At 39.9% G+C, this 13,169-nt stretch overlaps 1 long non-coding RNA gene across 2 annotated transcripts in view; it reads right to left on the bottom strand.

Annotated features, from left to right (window-relative positions):
• The window catches only part of LOC123818882, a 50,386-nt gene extending 37,559 nt beyond the window's left edge, over positions 1-12,827 (bottom strand). The window contains exons 1-4 of one of the 2 annotated variants that reach the window (XR_006785720.1): positions 12,480-12,827; positions 7,736-7,820; positions 1,940-2,040; positions 1,415-1,558 (exon numbers count right to left, since the gene is read on the bottom strand). This is a non-coding gene — a long non-coding RNA (uncharacterized LOC123818882). Of the gene's footprint in view, positions 1-1,414; positions 1,559-1,939; positions 2,041-7,735; positions 7,821-12,479 lie in introns of those variants that run through there. The other variant, XR_006785719.1, reaches the window with a different exon arrangement.
• Between the last annotated feature and the right edge of the window lie 342 nt (positions 12,828-13,169).

Below are 13,169 nucleotides of genomic sequence, written 5' to 3'. Positions count from 1 at the left end.
ATAACTTTCCATTACCTATAGATAAAACTAAAAACTTTTTATTTCATGTAAGGTCTTCCAGAACCCTGCAATATGCTAACTTTCCACCCTCATCTTACCAGCTTCCATCACCTTTTTCCTCCCAGGTTCCCTATTTTCAAGTTCACTGAATTGCTTGGTAGGTAATGTATTTAAAGTGCGTTATGCAAGACTGGCAAAAATAGGCACTTAGAAAATGTGGTGTGCTTTCCTCAGCCCTTCCTCAAACACACCATACACTTCTACACCTTCTGAGTTTGCATATAATTTTGCCTGAAATTCCCTGTGTACTTCACCTACCAGATCTATTCAAAGTTCAAGATTCAGCTTCAATTCTATGAGCTCTTTCAGTACCCCTGATCCTGTGGAGAGTTGATTATTATGCTTTGTACATTCTTTCCACTTCCTAGAACAGAAAAGTTTCTAAAAATGTTGAATTACTTATAAGTGCACTTAATTCACCTCAAATAAATTAAGTTTCTGGTCGCTGAACATCGGTATTAATGTACTGTTAGAGAGAGATCAAGGAAGATTCTTTAGAAGTGGCTATATGGGAGCTTGATTGTAACAGAGTCAGCTCTGCAGTCGTCTGAGGCAAAAATAACATCTAATGCAGCAAGTGCAACTTTGCAACACATCGATTAAATTCAATTAATTCATATTTATTAAGCACCTAATGCTAGACATAGGTGGAATTACTCACAAAATAGATTGATACAAAACATGGGTTTTCCTCGGGAGCTGAGAGGGAGGAGAAAGTGTAAATGAAGTGAGGCAAGAGAATGGAGAGTATAGATAAGAAAATAAGTTATCAGAGTCCTGAGTTTAGATTAGATATGGAAAAGATGAAAACCCGAGGAGACCGACAAAGCTGGAAGAAAAATCAAGAGATTAAGCATCCGAATATCTCAGTGCAGTCAAGAGCCAGTGTGGCAGATGTAACAGGCAAACATCTAGGAGACTGATGAGGAAACAGGAAATCTCAGTCGAAAGTTTCAGTGGCAGAGCAATCCCCTGGGAATGAGAACATCTTCTGAGCCATCAGGGGTATGGAGGGGAATGAAATTGCCAGTTACTGAGGGGAGGAGGACAAAACACCATGAAGCTAGAAGGTTGAGCTCTAGGGGTAAAGATGAAGAACGTAAGCCAAATGGTGGATTCTCTGTATTTGTAGAAGATCATCTATGGGGAGGCATAGAGGGGAGTCAAGCTGAATAGTTTAACTCTCATAAGACAAGCGGTATTTACACAATGTTGGGAGAACAGTGCTTTGGAGCATCACTGAGGATTCCCTCCCCCTCAATATCACTCACACATAGGTACCAAAGCCTAATACTGAACAGAGGAATGATTAGTGTTCACCAAAAGGGCTGAAAGAAATTGTATTCTTGGGAGAAAACCAGCTTCAAATTGAATCAAGATGCTGTAATAAGTCTTCTGTGAAGATGATTAAGATGATGAAATTTTTCTTCATTATGAAATGGGATTTCTTGAAAATGCAAAATATTGCAAGTAAGTTGAACAGTAGGCGGCTGGCAGGCTGAGAAGAAACACAGAAAGCTATCGGTATAAAATGCATGAAGAGAATAGATCGCCAGAGGTGTTCTCATTTTAGCAAGGACAATGGGTTGTGAGGTATCAAGACTTTAAGGAAATGCCGGGGACGAGTGCTTTGAGGGCTGGCCCAGACTGAGCTTCAGGTACACCCTGGGACAGGGCGTGCGAGCCTCCTGTGGCCTTCGATCTGGGCTCATAAGTGAGTATTGTTGAGAAGTTGTGTCTTTAAAGCAATTCTAACCCTGGTAGATTGGAACCAAAATTACAAAGCTTCCAGATCCTTAGCTCCTGGCAGAAACCCCCCCCAATAAGGGGGATGACTTAAGATTTTGAAGGGATATGCTAAGGCCTGGTTGAGTCTCACCTCGGTGATGCCCGTGGCAGCACAAGTCCGAGGTAGGATCCAGGAAATGGAGGCTCATTCTCCAAGCCACCAAAGATCAGAAAATTCACTAATCATTGTGTCTGAAACATGGGGAAAAAAAAGAATTAATATGAACTGTAGGTTTTAACTTTGTTAGAAGTTTTGATAGCACATTTTCAAATTGCTTAAAAGCACTACAAGGAATGATCATCTTTCTGGCTGCCCTGTGTTTGAACCACTTCTCTACCTGAGGGAGTTCCCATTTTGCGAGTTAGAGTTAGAAACTCGTGCTAGTTCCTCTTTCTTGCAGCCTCCCTTGCAGGTCAAAAGCATGCATGAGTCCTAAACTCTGCCAATGAGAACCCTCATCTCAGACTTTATGCTGGGATCTGGAGTATGGAATTGCATAAAAATAGTTCTTGGGGCGGGGCCTACAGAAGCAAGATTAATTTCTCAGAGGAGTATTAGTGGAGGTGGCAACGGCAGCACCCTGTCCTCCAGACCGGTGGCACCGGCAGTTCGAGCTGCAGAGCACTGTGCTTAGAGGCAGTGGAAGTTGTGTTCTCACCCAGCCGGTTCTGCATGTAATTTATGCCACTCTTCCTGACTGCACATCCCCTGGTCCTGGTTTTTCATCCCCACGTGAATCCCTCCCAATGTCCTTTCAGTAAATTCAATTTCTCCTTAAATCTGATAGATTTAGATTTTTATTCTAGCAAATAAAACTCCTACTGATATAGATGTTTGATGTAGAGGTGGGGTGCTGAAAGTGACAGAGCCCAAAATGAGGGGTTGGGCAATGGAGGAGGTGCTGTACATGGCAGTAAGGAACCTGACTAGGGAGTCAGTGACTCTTTTTATGAGGTTGTAAAGCCATAGTTTGCACTATCTTTTGCTCTTAAACACAGGTCATGGGCTTAGGGAGGCTTTGGTATGGCAGGAAATGGTAATAACATCAATGGATGGCTTTTAGTGAGGGTCCATGGGAAAGAAACCAGTTGAGACTAAGGATGGACCATCTTAAAGAGGGAGAGAGGAGATTCAGCAGCAGGAGATAAATTTGAGCCAAAAGACAAGCTTAATCTTCCAGTCCCCTCTTAAACATTTTTTATAAAGTTGTTTCTGCCTGACAAATTGAAAAACCCAGATGGCCAAGATTGGATTACGGGTATTGCCTTCCCACCCAAGGTTATTGTTTTAAATTGCCTCAGGGCAGAGGTCATTAATCTGAGGTCTAGGAGGACTGGCATCGTGTAGAAGTCCCTGGCATGGAGTCAGGAATTCTCAGGCTCACAGTCTATTTCTAGAAAAGATCATTGGCCGTGTTATTAGCCCACGGAGTTGACTGGAGGCCCCTGAAGCCTACTGAGTTCTTACAGGAATTATATTACCAAAGAAAGCCCAAGGTTAATAAACAATGGCCTGCGGCTACTCGGTCACTAAGGCAATTCCCTGAGCTCCTAACCTCCCACCAACAGGATATAGAATAGGAAAGCTGTCCAGCTCTCAGAAAGAGCATTTTCCCCAATGTTTATCTCCAGTGTTGCCGTAAAGGAGAATTATGTTCGTCTGGATAGGGTGACTGCCATAACAAATAGACCCAATATTTAAATGTCTTGAACAAAATGGAACTGTTAGTCTTATTTACAAAACAGGACTGAGCAAGTAAAGAAGTAGATGGCACAGCCTTTATCTGTGCGATAATGCAAGGATCCAGGCTGAAAGAGGTTTGGCCATATTCAACACAATCTTTTAAGCCTTATCTCATCAGGTATGTCCACTTCAGTGAGCCGGAAGAAGGACAAAAGACCTATAAACACACATGCTGGTTGTTTCATCAGCCTGAGGGCTGCGTGGCACTTCCACTAATATCCTCTGGGCTGGTACTCAGTTAACATGGTTACAAAAAAGTTCGAGGAAGGCTGGGAGAAGTGGCCCTGCAGTATGCCTAGGAGGAAGAAGAAACAGGTACTGGAGAGCAGCTAAGCATATCTGGCACAACAAAGAAAAAAATGACCATTTCTGAGAGCAAAACTAGGACTGTTCAATTGGGTAACCAAGTATCTATCCCTACTGCCAATAGAGGAGTCCTTGCCACTCTCATCTAACAGAATGTAAGTGCAACGGACCAGTGACTGCTGTCAGTTGTTTATATTATTTCCCTTTCAGACTTGTAATTGATGTGGGGGGTGAGGTTGGGGGTTAAAGAGAGAATTTATTCTATTTTGTATTAGATATGCTGGTGATGAACATTTGTTTTTAGCCATATGTGCACAGACTATGATGGAAGAAGTGAAAAATAAAAGACCAGGGTTGGCCAATGTGGCTCAGTTGCTTGAGGCATCATCCAGTAACCTAAAGATTGTGGGCAGGTTCCACTCCCAGTCCTAGCATAGCTAGGTTGTGGGTTTCCCCTGGTCGGAGAGCGCACGATCCCTGGTCCCGGCACCTGCAATCCCTGGTTCGGTCGTGTACAGGAGGCGACCGATAGATACTTTTCTCTCTCATCGATATTTCTCTCTCTTCCTTCCTTTCTCTCTAAAAAAAGCAATGAAAAAAGTATCCTCAGGTCAGAATGAAAAAAAATAATAATAAGGTAAAGCCCAGAAGTTCTGGGTTTAGAATTGGGTGCATTGACTGATGAGACTTTGGGCTGTCTCCCTTTAGGGATATGGTAGGTATAGTCTATATAGATATGAACACTTTCTACCAAGTGTGAGTGGGTATATATTTAAATGTTGACTGGGCGAAGGGTGATCCTGAGGAACCATCAATTCCCCTGCGTCCTACATTTTACCAGGGCTACAATTTCGTTCAGGTAGCCATTCTTTCCTTGACTTCATGAGTCAACCACAATCATCTATTCCCTTTGCTTGTGGTACAGGAAGTGGCATGTGATGCAGTTCTGGCCAATAAAACATTAGGGGAGACCAGCTGGATAGTTTCAGAAAAAGATTTTATTACAACCAGTCAAAGATTCATAGGAAATAAAGAGTCCTTTTGTCCATTTGACTTTGTTGTGCATGTGTACAACATCTGGAACTGTGCCGACGCTCCGCGACCATGATGGGAGCGGGACTGAGGCTCAGTCAGCAGGAGCACAGCAGAGCCCAGAGACGGAAAGAACCTCAGTTACAATCACAATATCGCTCAGCCGCTAAATTAACTGGCCTTCAGGCCACCAAATAAGAGCCTCTAGACTTCTTATTATATAGCATTATATACTTTTATTAGTGTTTAAGACATGTTGAGTCAGGTTTTCTGTTACTTTTGCCTGCAAGGCTCCTAACTGATAAAGATCTTTTGTGCTATCCAGCCCAAATATCTAATATCACACGTGGGGAACCTAAGGGTTAGTTTCTTGCCATATAAAATATATACATGTGGACTTTCCTTGGTAGATGAAGACAGTAAAAGGAGCACATGTCAGTGAAGAGTGTGTGTGTGTGCACACACACGTATGTTTCATGAGGGTGATAAATGTAGCTTGATCTTCCCACATTTCTCAACAAGTTTTCTTTGTAACTGAAAACATCTACTTGAAAGCCTGTTGGCTGAGGTCAGTGGTAGAGTGTTGGTTATGAAATGGACTGAAGTTACGTCAGAGTAGAACACTTTGTCTTGGCCTCATTAGGACGGTGAGCTAAGCATCGGAAGTTATGCTCACTCTGAGAGAAAACAACTTCATTAGAAGCCCTGTTACATGGTGGGAATTGAGAACCTCCTGCAGGTTCTACTTTACACTTGCTCTATTGCTTTGGACAAATAAATAGCAGAAATAAGGCTTTGCAGATGTGGGTGGCTTACATGGTATTTTAAGATCCAGTGTTTGTTTTTTGTTTTGGGGTGGTTTTTTTTAGTAGCTGAACATTTCCTATGAATGCTTCTGAAGTTACTGCAGATGATTTTCTTCCCATTCTATTATATTGTACTCTACTTCCACCTTTCAATTATTGTGAATATATAATGATGAAAATAACTACTATAAATAATGCATTGACTTTTTGTATCTTCTTTCCAACAAAGAGAAAAATTGATGCTGAGCTGCAGGGAGAACCAGGTGGCAGCTGCTGCAATATCTCAATAGACAAAGATGTATGAACTGTTTAGAAAGGAACAGTTTTACCTCCTATTGGGATGAAATGGGAGGGAATATGTATAGTAGCCACATTGGTGTTGCACAATTCCACTGCACTCCCATTATTTTTTAACATGGGCAGTCTCCTAACTGAATGTGTGAGGCATCCAGGAATGCCAAAGAGTAGTCTTCCTTTGCTTTTTCTTCTTTTTTTTTTTTTAGAGTGCCAGGATTCTCAAGGAGATAGTGGAGGCAACAATATGGATTTGTGCAACTTTGGGTAGAAAATGTGATAGTTTTACTCCTTGAAGCAAGGCATTAATTCAGTAAAATCTTAGCTCACATTATTCTCGAGGGATGCATCATTCTGGAATCAACCTAACATTTATAATCAAGAGGCTTGGGATGAAGCCTTAGCTTGCCAATGATGAGCTTTATAACTTTGCTTAGGCAGCTTCACCTACCTCTAAAGTAAAGGTAATAATAGCCAAACCATTCATTTCATTTATTTTCTCATACCCTCTTTCAAAACATTTGAAACAGAGTAAAAAAAATATGCTATAATCACTGGAGGCTGATAAAACAGAACTTGAAAATTAGAACAAAGAAAAGAGAGAAAGCATGCTAACTATAAAGGTTGATATAATAGCCATAAATATTCATCACAGTAGAATCTCAGGTTCCTAGACGCCAGGGTATGAAGGGAGAAATGAGGTAACATATATTTGGTTTTCATTAAGGAGAGTGAATATCAGTTTCTCTGAGTATAGATAGCATTTTCCTGGCATTGCATTCTCAAAAAAAAATTTTAAAACCTTATAAGAATAATAATGTTCAGGGTTGTTAAGTGCATGAAGTATATATAAAAATCTTAACTTCAAACAATTGTTTAACACTAATTAAATATATTTCCAAAAACTGAGTTTGAAAGCAAAGTTTTAACATCTTAATTCTTTTCAGTGGAAAACATTTCTGTAATAAACTCTGTGCTTTCCTGTCATCTCAAGCAGATCACACAGGGCATAACATCACTTTCAGAAAGGCTTTGAGAGTTGATGATTACAAGTACCAGTGATTGTCATTTGCAGTATCTATAGCTGTAAATGTAGATGTGAAAAAAACATGGCAGAGGGAGATGAATGGAAAGGACTACTCCAATGGGTCTGACACTTGCTTTCTAGGAAAAAAAGTCACTGATATTTATTTGCCTTTAAATAATTTGACTTTCATAAGGGTGGAGTGAAAAATGTGAAGCTGTTGACTCCTTGGGCAGTGCAACACAGCTGCTCTTCTGCAAAACTAATTAGTGAACCTAAAGTTGAAGCAAGCCTTCTCTGAGTGATGTTTGTATCCCCCAGATAATCCTCGCAGTCCCCGTGTCTCTTCCTGCTCAATGCCATGCAAAGCATTATCTTTCTTTTCTGAGTCACAACTCAATGGTCCAGAGGCATCTTCTTGTCGGCTTCTAATACCTCTCCTACTTCATCTACCCAGTTTGAGACCGTGGTGTGTAGGACTATACCTCAGTACTTTTAAGAAATTGTCCAAAGGCAAAGGGTAGTAGCTTATTCCAAAGCCTGTCAACATTAGCAACACCTAACAGCTGCATATCAGTTTGAAAGCTCACAGAACACCTCCTTATACATAATTTTGTTTAATCTTCACAATTACTCGGTGACTTAGTTATTATTTCTTTTTGCAGATAGAGTAAGACATACCTGGATTTGAATCTAGCCTCTGTTCCTTATTAGCTGTGGGAGCTCAGGCAAACTCTTTAATATTTTCATGAATCAATGACCTCACCTATAAAAAAGGAATAAAATAACTACATTATTGGCTTGTAGTAAAGACTGAATGATATACCTGTGAAGTTCCTTTCACAGTATCAGACATAGCGTGATATCTGGCATAGAGTGATGATTACTATTATGTTACCTGAACACAACTCTTGCAGCCACAAAAAAAAAATCAATTGTAGATTAAAATGTTACAAATCATTGAAAGTCACAGTCTGTTCTATTAAAATCTTTTCTCAGAAATATCAGGTAACTCAGGTAACATGAGTTTCTCAGTAACACTTCTGTGTAATTTGAATTAGTGGATGATATTGGTTTAAAAAAAGAGTCCCCAAACACCAAGCTATTTACCCAGAATAAACAATAAAATCTAAGACTTTTTCTATGAAGCTACCAGTAAAAAGCATTTCTCTCTCCACCCACTGAGGGCTCTGTACTCACTGGGTAAGTGCAAGGCAGCTACAATACTCTAGGACTATAGATTTTAATCCCTAATATTCTCATGCTGTTGGGACTTCAACCATTAGCACACAAAACCTTTTCTTATTTGATTCAGCTCAGAGGCAAATTAGCCCGTAGGTGTCTTCCAGGTTATAATTGCCAAAATAGCCCAGCTTCTTCAGGCCGATAAATTCTTTCAAGGTGATTTATCTGAAAACAAGCCACAAACGTTTTTCAGCAGCCTCCTAATGTGCAAGTCTTTGTCATTAGCTGTTTCAATTTCTAATAGCACAGCTTATTTTTAAATAGCCAGTCGCAGCCTTGAGAAAACACATGAAATGGTTACTGTGTTTGTTGATACAGCCCAGCCTTTCCAGCCAGCGCTAGGTCTGACTTGGGGTGTGCTTTGATCTATTCACTGAGAGGCACATGGTCTCTGTGTCAAGTATCACCAGTGGCACTAGCTCACAAGTTATGGTACCCAAGTTGGCATAAGGACTGGGCAGGAGTTAAAACTTGGAGTCAGGAGTAGGCGTACACAAGTAAGCACTGACAGCCAAGTGCACCTGTGCCAGAGGGAAGTTGTAATACAGGCAGCAAGATAAGATATGAACCAGAGTCCAGACAGGGGTCGGAGGACAGGGACAGGCTGCCTAGCAGCTAAACTGCCATCCTCTTGCCGAAGCTGCTCCTACTGGACACCTGCGTGCTGTACACAGGGACATGCGGTATTTCACAGATAGCACAAAGCAGAGATGACTCAGGATGCAAAGAATTTGAACACCTATTTTAAAGCCTTTCTATGTTATCAGGTAAATACCCCTACAACTCATTGGGTTAAGGCCGGTTCATTCTGATTCTGTGTTAGCCATTCCTACCAATTTTGGAAAACTTAAGGTTTGAATAGGTTGCCATTAAAATTTCACCGGTTTTGAACCATTTAATGCTACATGGTCAACTTGTCTAAGCATTCTTTCATTTTAATTTCATATTTTTAAAATCTGCTCATGGTAACTTTATAGATAATTTGTTTAATGCATTTTTGTGTGTCTTGCTTTCTTTAATGAATAATTCTACAAACTACATAAATTGATTAAGTAAATTAACAAATACCCTCTGTTTGCTCCCTTTTAATGAGACCTTGCTATACGATGATAATAAAGAGAAGATCTATTATGATTTTATTATGTAGACGTCAGGAACAATGAAGTGCAATGGAGGATTCAATTCAATGGAGGATTAAATTAAACATGAGATTAAGTATAAAATCACAGTACCTGGCATATGTTAGCTACCTAGTTAATACTAGTTCCTTTTAGAGAAATGAGCAATTCATTTTCATCACCAAATTGACATGGTTGCTGTTTTATATACCTTGGGCTCACCAGATGTGTGCTAACTTGTCCCTTTAAGTTGAATCCTACCAGTCTTGCTTTTATGGCATGAACTGGTGGGGGAGTAGATAAAGAAATAATCTTCTTTAAAATATGTGAAGTTCTAGTTTATTTATTTATTTTATTTCCTAGACTTCAGTTAGAAATAGTAAAAGGAGCTATTTCCACTCGACCTTATACTAAGGTTCCAGTGTGCCTAATACTAAATGTCCAGCCTTCTGTCCTCTCCCTTCTGGTCTCTGCGTGCAAAGGAGGGAAGGGCACCAGATGTTCCAAGGCTTTCCTCTCCCCACAGGGTGTGCTGTGGGCAAGGGAGCCAATTGAGTCATACTCCAATGCATTCTTTGCTTGAGCACCTCTGTGTGGTAGCTAGCCGGATGAAGAGGCAAAGAATAAAGAGAAAACAATCAAGAAGGTACAGGATTAAGTGTGTGAATGTGGAAGAAGAGACTGGAATTTAATAGAACAAAAGGGTTCAAGGTGAGCAGAGAGAAGGATTGACAGATAGGTTGGATGAAAGAAAAATACATGGTTTTGTTTGCTGCACTTACTTCTAAATTAAGGTACAATATTGGCCACAAATATCTATAAAGAGAGGGAATGGAGAGCGTGGAAGTGTGTTCTGGGGGAAGCCTGGGTGATGTAAGTCAGTGAGAAAACCTGGCTGCAGCAGCAGAAGAGCCAGCTGTTGGAGCACGTATGTGAAAGAGGTTAAAGAAGATGTGGACAAATACCAATAAGCTGTTATAAGTATTAAATGTGCAGCCCTGCATATTTAATATTAAAACAAAGTAGACAGTGAGTCAGAAAATCTCAATAATGAAACAAAACTGAAAGGTAATTAGTAGACAAAGAAGGTGGGAAAAATCATTGCAGAAGTAGAATTAAAGATAAAGAAAATACTGGAAAAAATGTAGAGAGGGGGAATTAATGTAAAAAAGTGATATAAGGAGGACTTAACTACTGTTTTGTAGCAGGAGTGAATTACTTAAGTAGACTGATCACCCCACCTTCAGTTTCTCTTTGTAGCAATTACTTACTAGTTGCAATCCTATGATTTTACCCAGCCTTCCAATCTCATGATCATTCTCAGATGGCACGTTCAAACTGTGATCTACAGTGGTTTTCAGGTTTTAAAAAGAAAGTGCTTATACATTAATTCAAAATCCTATCCAAATGATACATCTTGAACTAGTCACACCAATTAAATATCTTCTCTAGATTGTGCCCATATAGGTCTCTTAGATGTCACAAATCTGTCTGCCCACCTAATGGCCATTGTTCCTTTCCTCCCTACTAAGAGAAACATGATTTTATAGTGAAAAGAGGTTTTTCTGATTTCCACCAATGAAGGATCCCGACTTAGTCACAGGGATAAGTCACGATTGGTCTGGGTCATTCCTAATGCTCTCATTCCCTCCCATTAATGGTGTGGCCCCTGGAATTTCCCTGCTAGCCATAAAAGGAACACACAGCATCTTATCCCTTCCTGCTTGTGATAGTGATGTAAAGACAGAATGCCTGGGGATGTGGCAGCTGTCTTGCAACCATTAGGCAACAAGTACAAAAGGGTGACAAAGTGGAAGGATAGAGAGAGTCAAGCTCCCGGTGATCCCATTTTTTAGCTAAGGACATTGCAACAACTGCCAACTATCAGACACGCCCCATGTGTAAGCCACTTTTTAGCTGGAGTTTCTGTTAGTTGAACCTAAAAGCTCTGAGCCTCTCAATTGTATCTGGTCCGGACAATCAACCTACAGCCTTCACCTTGTCTTTCAGGCCTTAAAAGAACACATTTGTTCAGTAGTTCAAGGAACTACTTAAATGAGCCATCTCACACTAACATTGTAAAAAATAATTTAGCACATTCTCTTGTTGTCACAGATTTAGACAGCTTAAGCATAACAAGTCTTTCTACCAATATTCTCATGTGTTATCCCATTCATCTGGGGATATAAAAATGGATATACAAGAAAATTAAAATGTGAGTAAATTGAAGTAAAAACTTAAGTGTATGAATAAATATTGGTATTTAGAATTAACATTCCCAAGTTGACTACTGGTTAATCAATTTAACTAAAATATATTTAAGAGTAAGTAAAGTCATAGCTTTTCAGAGAGCGAAAAGGCCACAAATAGGCTTTTAGCTCACCTTCGGAACAAAACAGAGAAGTAAAATGACCTATCAGTGATCACTCAACTAGACAATAAGAAGCAGGACTAGAGTATAATTTTTCTTTCAGGCCAAAGCTTTTCCACTCTATCATACTGTCTTCCAAAAGGAGGCACAAAAACACTGCTATAACTATTGAAATCTGTTCACTAGCAAGCAGTGGCCAGATGTGGCCTTTGCTGAAATGCACCTCTTTTTTTGTCTTCAATTCTTCCCTTGTTGTTTCTTGTTCTTTTCCCTATGCATTATACTAATGTTTTCTTTTTTCATTTTTTATTTTCTCAGCATTTCATTTGCTTCCTCTATTCCAATTACCTAAACTTCCCCTTCCTTCTTCTTCTCACTACCCATTTTTATTTTCCTTACTTCCTTTTGCTCTTATCTCATTCTCCCACCAAATCTCAGCTTCTAGTCTCCATTCCACGCACTCATTTTCTCTTCTAAATATAAACCTATAGGAGCTTAGCAACTCATTTACTTTCATTGATTGTTTTTTCATTTGATATAATCTATTTGTTTTTGCTTTGATATATTCTATTTTCATTTAACCCCTTCTCTCACACATTTTTAAAAACACACTTTATCTTTGTATTTGTTATTTTGTTCAGTATATCCTACCATTTTCCAACCTTAGTAGAGCAGTCATATTCATAATTACCTGGGCCTGATGCTCTTGCCAATTGCACTGCATTCCACAGGTGACCTGCAGACTTCTGCCAAGGCTGGAAAGTAAAGACTATGCAAATGCTCAGGGTCTAGGGGTGAAGAGTAGGGCAACCAGGCAGAATCCAGAGAAGGAAGAGAGCAATGAAGGAGAGAAATAAAAGAAAAGGGAACATAAACAGCATTATATCTACTATTTCAGAACTGTATTATTTCACACACACACAGAGACAAAAGGAAATGGGCAAGATTCCAGGTTGTTAGGATCGATTACTGAAGGAAAGCACAGGAAACCCAAAGAGGAAGGCATAGGAAACTCCAAAATTAAAAGCATCTGGCTGAGTTTAAGAACCAAACCTGAGGAGGTCAGTGCTGGGGCTGAAAGAGCCGCAGTTAAAGGTTAAAGATAAAAGAGACGTTGGTCAAGGTCTCTTCAGTGTTTGATCAACCTGTGTTGCCCAACCAGAGAAATGAGAGCGTTCTTTTGTAGTGTCACTCATCCACTCTGTCTGATAAGGGGGAGGACGTTGGACAAACAACAGTGAGAGGGAGAATATTAATTTTGTGGGATTAACAGTTGATTTGAACACATAATTTACATCCTTTATAAGAAAGGTTCAGTGTTTTTGATTGTGGTCCAATTACAGGTTTCTTCATTTTGGGATTCTCTCTTTTGGAAATGGAA

This window comes from Phyllostomus hastatus, unplaced genomic scaffold (genome assembly GCF_019186645.2).
Source record: "Phyllostomus hastatus isolate PE091 unplaced genomic scaffold, TTU_PhHast_1.1 phas_contig_29, whole genome shotgun sequence".
Lineage (NCBI taxonomy): Eukaryota > Metazoa > Chordata > Mammalia > Chiroptera > Phyllostomidae > Phyllostomus > Phyllostomus hastatus.
The sequence above is the reverse complement of the archived record's forward strand: the minus strand, read 5'-3'. Positions and strand labels throughout refer to the sequence as shown.